The sequence below is a fragment of the Pseudophryne corroboree genome, chromosome 11 (genome assembly GCF_028390025.1).
Source record: "Pseudophryne corroboree isolate aPseCor3 chromosome 11, aPseCor3.hap2, whole genome shotgun sequence".
Lineage (NCBI taxonomy): Eukaryota > Metazoa > Chordata > Amphibia > Anura > Myobatrachidae > Pseudophryne > Pseudophryne corroboree.
Genome location: NC_086454.1, coordinates 192,628,836 through 192,643,117, shown reverse-complemented (window position 1 = coordinate 192,643,117; position 14,282 = coordinate 192,628,836).

The following is a 14,282-nucleotide window of genomic DNA, read 5'->3' as shown; positions in this document are numbered from 1 at the left end:
TCTATTGCGTTTCACTAAAAAGTCCATTGGAAGACTTGACTATTGTTGTTAAAAGACATAGGCATTCATATTATATAGCCACAAACCACACTAGTAAAATAAAAACATGATAGCATGGGATTCGAACCAATGACAGTCTTAATTTGATAGTGTAAACGCAACACCTTGCTAACTGTGCTAACCAGACTGTGCATACCAGACAGACAATTTATCAGAGATTTAAGTGAATAAGCTACAGTGTCCAAGGTACTAAACATAATATATTCTATTATTGTCATAAGCAAGTCATTAGAATCCTTTCCTACTAAATTTATAAGACATAAGCATTCAATATTTGAGTAAACAAAGATAAAATAAAGCTATCTATTGGGTTTCACTAAAAAGTCCATTGGAAGACTTGACTATTGTTGTTAAAAGACATAGGCATTCATATCATAGAGCCAAAAACCACACTAGTAAAATAAAAACATGATAACGTGGGATTCGAACCAATGACAGTCTTAATTAGATAGTGTTAACCCAACACCTTACTAACTGTGCTAACCAGACTGTGCATACCAGACACACAATTTATCAGATATTTAAGTGAATAAGCTACAGTGTCCAAGGTACTAAACATAATATATTCTATGGGGTGTCATAAGCAATTCATTAGAATACTTTCCTACTAAATTTATAAGACATAAGCATTCAATATTTGAGTAAACAAAGAGCAAATACAGCTATCTATTGGGTTTCACTAAAAAGTCCATTGGAAGACTTGACTATTGTTGTTAAAAGACATAGGCATTCATATTATAGAGCCACAAACCACACTAGTAAAATAAAAACATGATAACATGGGATTCGAACCAATGAAAGTCTTAATTTGATAGTGCAAACCCAACACCTTACTAACTGTGCTAACCAGACTGTGCATACCATACACAATTTATCAGAGATTTAAGTGAATAAGCTACAGTGTCCAAGGTACTAAACATAATATATTCTATGGGGTGTCATAAGCAAGTCATTAGAATACTTTCCTACTAAATTTATAAGACATGAGCATTCAATATTTGAGTAAACAAAGAGAAAATAAAGCTATCTATTGGGTTTCATTAAAAAGTCCATTGGAAGACTTGACTATTGTTGTTAAAAGACATAGGCATTCATATTATAGAGCCACAAACCACACTAGTAAAATAAAAACATGATAACGTGGGATTCGAACCAATGACAGTCTTAATTAGATAGCGCTAACCCAACACCTTACTAACTGTGCTAACCAAACTATGCATACCATATGCACAATGTATCAGAGATTTAAGTGAATAAGCTACAGTGTCCAAGGTACTAAACATAATATATTCTATGGGGTGTCATAAGCAAGTCATTAGAATACTTTCCTACTAAATTTATAAGACATAAGCATTCAATATTTGAGTAAACAAAGAGAAAATAAAGCTATCTATTGGGTTTCACTAAAAAGTCCATTGGAAGACTTGACTATTGTTGTTAAAAGACATAGGCATTCATATTATAGAGCCACAAACCACACTAGTAAAATAAAAACATGATAACATAGGATTCGAACCAATGACAGTGTTAATTTGATAGTGCAAACCCAACACCTTACTAACTGTGCTAACCAGACTGTGCATACCAGACACACAATTTATCAGAGATTTAAGTGAATAAGTTACAGTGTCCAAGGTACTAAACATAATATATTCTATAGGGTGTCATAAGCAGGTCATTAGAATACTTTCCTACTAAATTTATAAGACATAAGCATTCAATATTTGAGTAAACAAAGAGAAAATAAAGCTATCTATTGGGTTTCACTAAAAAGTCCATTGGAAGACTTGACTATTGTTGTTAAAAGACATAGGCATTCATATTATAGAGCCACAAACCACATTAGTAAAATGAAAACATGATAACATGGGATTCGAACCAATGACAGTCTTAATTTGATAGTGCAAACCCAACACCTTACTAACTGTGCTAACCAGACTATGCATACCAAGCGCACAATTTATCAGAGATTTAAGTGAATAAGCTGCAGTGTCCAAGGTACTAAACATAATATATTCTATGGGGTGTCATAAGCAAGTCATTAGAATACTTTCCTACTACATTTATAAGACATAAGCATTCAATATTTGAGTAAACAAAGAGAAAATAAAGCTATCTATTGGGTTTCACTAAAAAGTCTATTGGAAGACTTGACTATTGTTTTTAAAAGACATAGGCAATCCTACTGTAGAGCCACAAACCACACTAGTAAAATGAAAACATGATAACATGGGATTCGAACCAATGACAGTCTTAATTTGATAGTGCAAACCCAACACCTTACTAACTGTGCTATACAGACTGTGCAGAGCAGACACACAATTTATCAGAGATTTAAGTGAATAAGCTACAGTGTCCAAGGTACTAAACATAATATATTCTATGGGGTGTCATAAGCAAGTCATTAGAATTCTTTCCTACTAAATTTATAAGACATAAGCATTCAATATTTGAGTAAACAAAGAGAAAATAAAGCTATCTATTGGGTTTCACTAAAAAGTCCATTGGAAGACTTGACTATTGTTGTTAAAAGACATAGGCATTCATATTATAGAGCCACAAATCACACTAGTAAAATAAAAACATGATAACATAGGATTCGAACCAATGACAGGCTTAATTTGACAGTGCAAACCCAACATCTTACTAACTGTGCTAACCAGACTATGCATACCATACACAATTTATCAGAGATTTAAGTGAATAAGCTACAGTGTCCAAGGTACTAAACATAATATATTCTATGGGGTGTCATAAGCAAGTCATTAGAATACTTTCCTACTAAATTTATAAGACATGAGCATTCAATATTTGAGTAAACAAAGAGAAAATAAAGCTATCTATTGGGTTTCACTAAAAAGTCCATTGGAAGACTTGACTATTGTTGTTAAAAGACATAGGCATTCATATTATAGAGCCACAAACCACATTAGTAAAATGAAAACATGATAACATGGGATTCGAACCAATGACAGTCTTAATTTGATAGTGCAAACCCAACACCTTACTAACTGTGCTAACCAGACTATGCATACCAGACACACAATTTAACAGAGATTTAAGTGAATAAGCTACAGTGTCCAAGGTACTAAACATAATATATTCTATGGGGTGTCATAAGCAAGTCATTAGAATACTTTCCTACTAAATTTATAAGACATAAGCATTCAATATTTGAGTAAACAAAGAGAAAATAAAGCTATCTATTGGGTTTCACTAAAAAGTCCATTGGAAGACTTGACTATTGTTGTTAAAAGACATAGGCATTCATATTATAGAGCCACAAACCACATTAGTAAAATGAAAACATGATAACATGGGATTCGAACCAATGACAGTCTTAATTTGATAGTGCAAACCCAACACCTTACTAACTGTGCTAACCAGACTATGCATACCAGACGCCCAATTTATCAGCGATTTAAGTGAATAAGCTACAGTGTCCAAGGTACTAAACATAATATATTCTATGGGGTGTCATAAGCAAGTCATTAGAATTCTTTCCTACTACATTTATAAGACATAAGCATTCAATATTTGAGTAAACAAAGAGAAAATAAAGCTATCTATTGGGTTTCACTAAAAAGTCTATTGGAAGACTTGACTATTGTTTTTAAAAGACATAGGCATTCCTACTATAAAGCCACAAACCACACTAGTAAAATGAAAACATGATAACATGGGATTCGAACCAATGACAGTCTTAATTTGATAGTGCAAACCCAACACCTTACTAACTGTGCTAACCAGACTGTGCATACCATACACACAATTTATAAGAGATTTAAGTGAATAAGCTACAGTGTCCAAGGTACTAAACATAATATATTCTATGGGGTGTCATAAGCAAGTCATTAGAATACTTTCCTACTAAATTTATAAGACATAAGCATTCAATATTTGAGTAAACAAAGAGAAAATAAAGCTATCTATTGGGTTTCACAAAAAAGTCCATTGGAAGACTTGACTATTGTTGTTAAAAGACGTAGGCATTCATATTATAGAGCCACAAACCACATTAGTAAAATGAAAACATGATAACATGGGATTCGAACCAATGACAGTCTTAATTTGATAGTGCAAACCCAACACCTTACTAACTGTGCTAACCAGACTATGCATACCAGACACACAATTTATCAGAGATTTAAGTGAATAAGCTACAGTGTCCAAGGTACTAAACATAATATATTCTATGGGGTGTCATAAGAAAGTCATTAGAATACTTTCCTACTACATTTATAAGACATAAGCATTGAATATTTGAGTAAACAAATAGAAAATAAAGCTATCTATTGGGTTTCACTAAAAAGTCTATTGGAAGACTTGACTATTGTTGTTAAAAGACATAGGCATTCCTATTATAGAGCCACAAACCACACTAGTAAAATAAAAACATGATAACATGGGATTCGAACCAATGACAGTCTTAATTTGATAGTGCAAACCCAACACCTTACTAACTGTGCTATACAGACTGTGCATAGCAGACACCCAATTTATCAGAGATTTAAGTGAATAAGCTACAGTGTCCAAGGTACTAAACATAATATATTCTATGGGGTGTCATAAGCAAGTCATTAGAATACTTTCCTACTACATTTATAAGACATAAGCATTCAGTATTTGAGTAAACAAAGAGAAAATAAAGCTATCTATTGGGTTTCACTAAAAAGTCTGTTGGAAGACTTGACTATTGTTGTTAAAAGACATAGGCATTCATATTAAAGAGCCACAAACCACACTAGTAAAATAAAAACATGATAACATGGGATTCAAACCAATGACAGTCTTAATTTGATAGTGCAAACCCAACACCTTACTAACTGTGTTAACCAAACTGTGCATACCACACACACAATTTATCAGAGATTTAAGTGAATAAGCTACAGTGTACAAGGTACTAAACATAATATAATCTATGGGGTGTCATAAGCAAGTCATTAGAATTCTTTCCTACTAAATTTATAAGACATAAGCATTCAATATTTGAGTAAACAAAGAGAAAATAAAGCTATCTATTGGGTTTCACTAAAAAGTCCATTGGAAGACTTGACAATTGTTGTTAAAAGACATAGGCATTCATATTATAGAGCCACAAACCACATTAGTAAAATGAAAACATGATAACATGAGATTCAAACCAATGACAGTCTTAATTTGATAGTGCAAACCCAACACCTTACTAACTGTGCTAACCAGACTATGCATACCAGACACACAATTTATCAGAGATTTAAGTGAATAAGCTACAGTGTCCAAGGTACTAAACATAATATATTCTATGGGGTGTCATAAGCAAGTCATTAGAATACTTTCCTACTACATTTATAAGACATAAGCATTCAATATTTGAGTAAACAAAGAGAAAATAAAGCTATCTATTGGGTTTCACTAAAAAGTCTATTGGAAGACTTGACTATTGTTGTTAAAAGACATAGGCATTCCTACTATAGAGCCACAAACCACACTAGTAAAATAAAAACATGATAACATGGGATTCGAACCAATGACAGTCTTAATTTGATAATGCAAACCCAACACCTTACTAACTGTGCTATACAGACTGTGCATAGCAGACACGCAATTTATCAGAGATTTAAGTGAATAAGCTACAGTGTCCAAGGTACTAAACATAATATATTCTATGGGGTGTCATAAGCAAGTCATTAGAATACTTTCCTACTACATTTATAAGACATAAGCATTCAGTATTTGAGTAAACAAAGAGAAAATAAAGCTATCTATTGGGTTTCACTAAAAAGTCTATTGGAAGACTTGACTATTGTTGTTAAAAGACATAGGCATTCATATTAAAGAGCCACAAACCACACTAGTAAAATAAAAACATGATAACATGGGATTCAAACCAATGACAGTCTTAATTTGATAGTGCAAACCCAACACCTTACTAACTGTGTTAACCAGACTGTGCATACCACACACACAATTTATCAGAGATTTAAGTGAATAAGCCACAGTGTACAAGGTACTAAACATAATATAATCTATGGGGTGTCATAAGCAAGTCATTAGAATTCTTTCCTACTACATTTATAAGACATAAGCATTCAGTATTTGAGTAAACAAAGAGAAAATAAAGCTATCTATTGGGTTTCACTAAAAAGTCTATTGGAAGACTTGACTATTGTTGTTAAAAGACATAGGCATTCATATTAAAGAGCCACAAACCACACTAGTAAAATAAAAACATGATAACATGGGATTCAAACCAATGACAGTCTTAATTTGATAGTGCAAACCCAACACCTTACTCACTGTGTTAACCAGACTGTGCATACCACACACACAATTTATCAGAGATTTAAGTGAATAAGCCACAGTGTACAAGGTACTAAACATAATATAATCTATGGGGTGTCATAAGCAAGTCATTAGAATTCTTTCCTACTAAATTTATAAGACATAAGCATTCAATATTTGAGTAAACAAAGAGAAAATAAAGCTATCTATTGGGTTTCACAAAAAAGTCCATTGGAAGACTTGACTATTGTTGTTAAAAGACGTAGGCATTCATATTATAGAGCCACAAACCACACTAGTAAAATAAAAACATGATAACATGGGATATGAACCAATGACAGTCTTAATTTGATAGTGCAAACCCAACACCTTACTAACTGTGCTAACCAGACTATGCATACCAGACACACAATTTATCAGAGATTTAAGTGAATAAGCTACAGTGTCCAAGGTACTAAACATAATATATTCTATGGGGTGTCATAAGCAAGTCATTAGAATACTTTCCTACTACATTTATAAGACATAAGCATTCAATATTTGAGTAAACAAAGAGAAAATAAAGCTATCTATTGGGTTTCACTAAAAAGTCTATTGGAAGACTTGACTATTGTTGTTAAAAGACATAGGCATTCCTATTATAGAGCCACAAACCACACTAGTAAAATAAAAACATGATAACATGGGATTCGAACCAATGACAGTCTTAATTTAATAGTGCAAACCCAACACCTTACTAACTGTGCTATACAGACTGTGCATAGCAGACACCCAATTTATCAGAGATTTAAGTGAATAAGCTACAGTGTCCAAGGTACTAAACATAATATATTCTATGGGGTGTCATAAGCAAGTCATTAGAATACTTTCCTACTAAATTTATTAGACATAAGCATTCAATATTTGAGTAAACAAAGAGCAAATAAAGCTATCTATTGGGTTTCACTAAAAAGTCCATTGGAAGACTTGACTATTATTGTTAAAAGACATAGGCATTCATATTATAGAGCCACAAACCACACTAGTAAAATAAAAGCATGATCACATGGGATTCGAACCAATGACAGTCTTAATTTGATAGTGCAAACCCAACATTTTACTAACTGTGCTAACCAGAAGGTGCATACCAGACACACAATTTATCAGATATTTAAGTGAATAAGCTACAGTGTCCAAGGTACTAAACATAATATATTCTATGGGGTGTCATAAGCAAGTCATTAGAATACTTTCCTACTAAATTTATAAGACATGGGCATTCAATATTTGAGTAAACAAAGAGAAAATAAAGCTATCTATTGGGTTTCACTAAAAAGTCCATTGGAAGACTTGACTATTGTTGTTAAAAGACATAGGCATTCATATTATAGAGCCACAAACCACACTAGTAAAATAAAAACATGATAACGTGGGATTCAAACCAATGACAGTCTTAATTAGATAGCGCTAACCCAACACCTTACTAACTGTGCTAACCAAACTGTGCATACCATATGCCCAATTTATCAGAGATTTAAGTGAATAAGCTTCAGTGTCCAAGGTACTAAACATAATATATTCTATGGGGTGTCATAAGCAAGTCATTAGAATACTTTCCTACTAAATGTATAAGACATAAGCATTCAATATTTGAGTAAACAAAGAGAAAATAAAGCTATCTATTGGGTTTCACTAAAAAGTCCATTGGAAGACTTGACTATTGTTGTTAAAAGACGTAGGCATTCATATTATAGAGCCACAAACCACATTAGTAAAATGAAAACATGATAACATGAGATTCAAACCAATGACAGTCTTAATTTGATAGTGCAAACCCAACACCTTACTAACTGTGCTAACCAGACTATGCATACCAGACACACAATTTATCAGAGATTTAAGTGAATAAGCTACAGTGTCCAAGGTACTAAACATAATATATTCTATGGGGTGTCATAAGCAAGTCATTAGAATACTTTCCTACTACATTTATAAGACATAAGCATTCAATATTTGAGTAAACAAAGAGAAAATAAAGCTATCTATTGGGTTTCACTAAAAAGTCTATTGGAAGACTTGACTATTGTTGTTAAAAGACATAGGCATTCCTACTATAGAGCCACAAACCACACTAGTAAAATAAAAACATGATAACATGGGATTCGAACCAATGACAGTCTTAATTTGATAATGCAAACCCAACACCTTACTAACTGTGCTATACAGACTGTGCATAGCAGACACGCAATTTATCAGAGATTTAAGTGAATAAGCTACAGTGTCCAAGGTACTAAACATAATATATTCTATGGGGTGTCATAAGCAAGTCATTAGAATACTTTCCTACTACATTTATAAGACATAAGCATTCAGTATTTGAGTAAACAAAGAGAAAATAAAGCTATCTATTGGGTTTCACTAAAAAGTCTATTGGAAGACTTGACTATTGTTGTTAAAAGACATAGGCATTCATATTAAAGAGCCACAAACCACACTAGTAAAATAAAAACATGATAACATGGGATTCAAACCAATGACAGTCTTAATTTGATAGTGCAAACCCAACACCTTACTAACTGTGTTAACCAGACTGTGCATACCACACACACAATTTATCAGAGATTTAAGTGAATAAGCCACAGTGTACAAGGTACTAAACATAATATAATCTATGGGGTGTCATAAGCAAGTCATTAGAATTCTTTCCTACTACATTTATAAGACATAAGCATTCAGTATTTGAGTAAACAAAGAGAAAATAAAGCTATCTATTGGGTTTCACTAAAAAGTCTATTGGAAGACTTGACTATTGTTGTTAAAAGACATAGGCATTCATATTAAAGAGCCACAAACCACACTAGTAAAATAAAAACATGATAACATGGGATTCAAACCAATGACAGTCTTAATTTGATAGTGCAAACCCAACACCTTACTCACTGTGTTAACCAGACTGTGCATACCACACACACAATTTATCAGAGATTTAAGTGAATAAGCCACAGTGTACAAGGTACTAAACATAATATAATCTATGGGGTGTCATAAGCAAGTCATTAGAATTCTTTCCTACTAAATTTATAAGACATAAGCATTCAATATTTGAGTAAACAAAGAGAAAATAAAGCTATCTATTGGGTTTCACAAAAAAGTCCATTGGAAGACTTGACTATTGTTGTTAAAAGACGTAGGCATTCATATTATAGAGCCACAAACCACACTAGTAAAATAAAAACATGATAACATGGGATATGAACCAATGACAGTCTTAATTTGATAGTGCAAACCCAACACCTTACTAACTGTGCTAACCAGACTATGCATACCAGACACACAATTTATCAGAGATTTAAGTGAATAAGCTACAGTGTCCAAGGTACTAAACATAATATATTCTATGGGGTGTCATAAGCAAGTCATTAGAATACTTTCCTACTACATTTATAAGACATAAGCATTCAATATTTGAGTAAACAAAGAGAAAATAAAGCTATCTATTGGGTTTCACTAAAAAGTCTATTGGAAGACTTGACTATTGTTGTTAAAAGACATAGGCATTCCTATTATAGAGCCACAAACCACACTAGTAAAATAAAAACATGATAACATGGGATTCGAACCAATGACAGTCTTAATTTAATAGTGCAAACCCAACACCTTACTAACTGTGCTATACAGACTGTGCATAGCAGACATCCAATTTATCAGAGATTTAAGTGAATAAGCTACAGTGTCCAAGGTACTAAACATAATATATTCTATGGGGTGTCATAAGCAAGTCATTAGAATACTTTCCTACTAAATTTATTAGACATAAGCATTCAATATTTGAGTAAACAAAGAGCAAATAAAGCTATCTATTGGGTTTCACTAAAAAGTCCATTGGAAGACTTGACTATTATTGTTAAAAGACATAGGCATTCATATTATAGAGCCACAAACCACACTAGTAAAATAAAAGCATGATCACATGGGATTCGAACCAATGACAGTCTTAATTTGATAGTGCAAACCCAACATTTTACTAACTGTGCTAACCAGAAGGTGCATACCAGACACACAATTTATCAGATATTTAAGTGAATAAGCTACAGTGTCCAAGGTACTAAACATAATATATTCTATGGGGTGTCATAAGCAAGTCATTAGAATACTTTCCTACTAAATTTATAAGACATGGGCATTCAATATTTGAGTAAACAAAGAGAAAATAAAGCTATCTATTGGGTTTCACTAAAAAGTCCATTGGAAGACTTGACTATTATTGTTAAAAGACGTAGGCATTCATATTATAGAGCCACAAACCACACTAGTAAAATAAAAACATGATAACATGGGATACGAACCAATGACAGTCTTAATTTGATAGTGCAAACCCAACACCTTACTAACTGTGCTAACCAGACTGTGCATCCCTGACACACAATTTATCAGATAATTAAGTGAATAAGCTACAGTGTCCAAGGTACTAAACATAATATATTCTATGGGGTGTCATAAGCAAGTCATTAGAATACTTTCCTACTAAATTTATAAGACATAAGCATTCAATATTTGAGTAAACAAAGAGAAAATAAAGCTATCTATTGGGTTTCACTAAAAAGTCCATTGGAAGACTTGACTATTGTTGTTAAAAGACATATGCATTCATATTATAGAGCCACAAACCACATTAGTAAAATGAAAACATGATAACATGGGATTCGAACCAATGACAGTCTTAATTTGATAGTGCAAACCCAACACCTTACTAACTGTGCTAACCAGACTATGCATACCAGACACAATTTATCAGAGATTTAAGTGAATAAGCTACAGTGTCCAAGGTACTAAACATAATATATTCTATGGGGTGTCATAAGCAAGTCATTAGAATACTTTCCTACTAAATTTATTAGACATAAGCATTCAATATTTGAGTAAACAAAGAGCAAATAAAGCTATCTATTGGGTTTCACTAAAAAGTCCATTGGAAGACTTGACTATTATTGTTAAAAGACATAGGCATTCATATTATAGAGCCACAAACCACACTAGTAAAATAAAAACATGATCACATGGGATTCGAACCAATGACAGTCTTAATTTGATAGTGCAAACCCAACATTTTACTAACTGTGCTAACCAGAAGGTGCATACCAGACACACAATTTATCAGATATTTAAGTGAATAAGCTACAGTGTCCAAGGTACTAAACATAATATATTCTATGGGGTGTCATAAGCAAGTCATTAGAATACTTTCCTACTAAATTTATAAGACATGGGCATTCAATATTTGAGTAAACAAAGAGAAAATAAAGCTATCTATTGGGTTTCACTAAAAAGTCCATTGGAAGACTTGACTATTGTTGTTAAAAGACATAGGCATTCATATTATAGAGCCACAAACCACACCAGTAAAATAAAAACATGATAACGTGGGATTCAAACCAATGACAGTCTTAATTAGTTAGTGCAAACCCAACACCTTACTAACTGTGTTAACCAGACTGTGCATACCACACACACAATTTATCAGAGATTTAAGTGAATAAGCTACAGTGTACAAGGTACTAAACATAATATAATCTATGGGGTGTCATAAGCAAGTCATTAGAATACTTTCCTACTAAATTTATAAGACATAAGCATTCAATATTTGAGTAAACAAAGAGAAAATAAAGCTATCTATTGGGGTTCACTAAAAATTCCATTGGGAGACTTGACTATTGTTGTTAAAAGACATAGGCATTCATATTATAGAGCCACAAACCACACTAGTAAAATAAAAACATGATAACATGGGATTTGAACCAATGACAGTCTTAATTTGATAGTGCAAACCCAACACCTTACTAACTGTGCTAACCAGACTGTGCATACCAGACACACAATTTATCAGATATTTAAGTGAATAAACTACAGTGTTCAAGGTACTAAACATAATATATTCTATGGGGTGTCATAAGCAAGTCATTAGAATACTTTCCTACTAAATTTATAAGACATAAGCATTCAATATTTGAGTAAACAAATAGAAAATAAAGCTATCTATTGGGTTTCACTAAAAAGTCCATTGGAAGACTTGACTATTGTTGTTAAAAGACATAGGCATTCATATTATAGAGCCACAAACCACACTAGTAAAATAAAAACATGATAACAAAGGATTTGAACCAATGACAGTCTTAATTTGATAGTGCAAACCCAACACCTTACTAACTGTGCTAACCAGACTGTGCATACCAAACACACAATTTATCAGATATTTAAGTGAATAAGCTACAGTGTCCAAGGTACTAAACATAATATATTCTATGGGGTGTCATAAGCAAGTCATTAGAATACTTTCCTACTAAATTTATTAGACATAAGCATTCAATATTTGAGTAAACAAAGAGCAAATAAAGCTATCTATTGGGTTTCACTAAAAAGTCCATTGGAAGACTTGACTATTATTGTTAAAAGACATAGGCATTCATATTATAGAGCCACAAACCACACTAGTAAAATAAAAACATGATCACATGGGATTCGAACCAATGACAGTCTTAATTTGATAGTGCAAACCCAACATTTTACTAACTGTGCTAACCAGAAGGTGCATACCAGACACACAATTTATCAGATATTTAAGTGAATAAGCTACAGTGTCCAAGGTACTAAACATAATATATTCTATGGGGTGTCATAAGCAAGTCATTAGAATACTTTCCTACTAAATTTATAAGACATGGGCATTCAATATTTGAGTAAACAAAGAGAAAATAAAGCTATCTATTGGGTTTCACTAAAAAGTCCATTGGAAGACTTGACTATTGTTGTTAAAAGACATAGGCATTCATATTATAGAGCCACAAACCACACTAGTAAAATAAAAACATGATAACGTGGGATTCAAACCAATGACAGTCTTAATTAGATAGCGCTAACCCAACACCTACTAACTGTGCTAACCAAACTGTGCATACCATATGCACAATTTATCAGAGATTTAAGTGAATAAGCTTCAGTGTCCAAGGTACTAAACATAATATATTCTATGGGGTGTCATAAGCAAGTCATTAGAATACTTTCCTACTAAATGTATAAGACATAAGCATTTAATATTTGAGTAAACAAAGAGAAAATAAAGCTATCTATTGGGTTTCACTAAAAAGTCCATTGGAAGACTTGACTATTGTTGTTAAAAGACATAGGCATTCATATTATAGAGCCACAAACCACACTAGTAAAATAAAAACATGATAACATAGGATTCGAACCAATGACAGTCTTAATTTGATAGTGCAAACCCAACACCTTACTAACTGTGCTAACCAGACTGTGCATACCAGACAAACAATTTATCAGATATTTAAGTGAATAAACTACAGTGTTCAAGGTACTAAACATAATATATTCTATGGGGTGTCATAAGCAAGTCATTAGAATACTTTCCTACTAAATTTATAAGACATAAGCATTCAATATTTGAGTAAACAAATAGAAAATAAAGCTATCTATTGGGTTTCACTAAAAAGTCCATTGGAAGACTTGACTATTGTTGTTAAAAGACATAGGCATTCATATTATAGAGCCACAAACCACACTAGTAAAATAAAAACATGATAACATGGGATTCGAACCAATGACAGTCTTAATTTGATAGTGCAAACCCAACACCTTACTAACTGTGCTAACCAGACGGTGCATACCAGACACACAATTTATCAGATATTTAAGTGAATAAGCTACAGTGTCCAAGGTACTAAACATAATATATTCTATGGGGTGTCATAAGCAAGTCATTGGAATACTTTCCTACTAAATTTATTAGACATAAGCATTCAATATTTGAGTAAACAAAGAGCAAATAAAGCTATCTATTGGGTTTCACTAAAAAGTCCATTGGAAGGCTTGACTATTATTGTTAAAAGACATAGGCATTCATATTATAGAGCCACAAACCACACTAGTAAAATAAAAACATGATCACATGGGATTCGAACCAATGA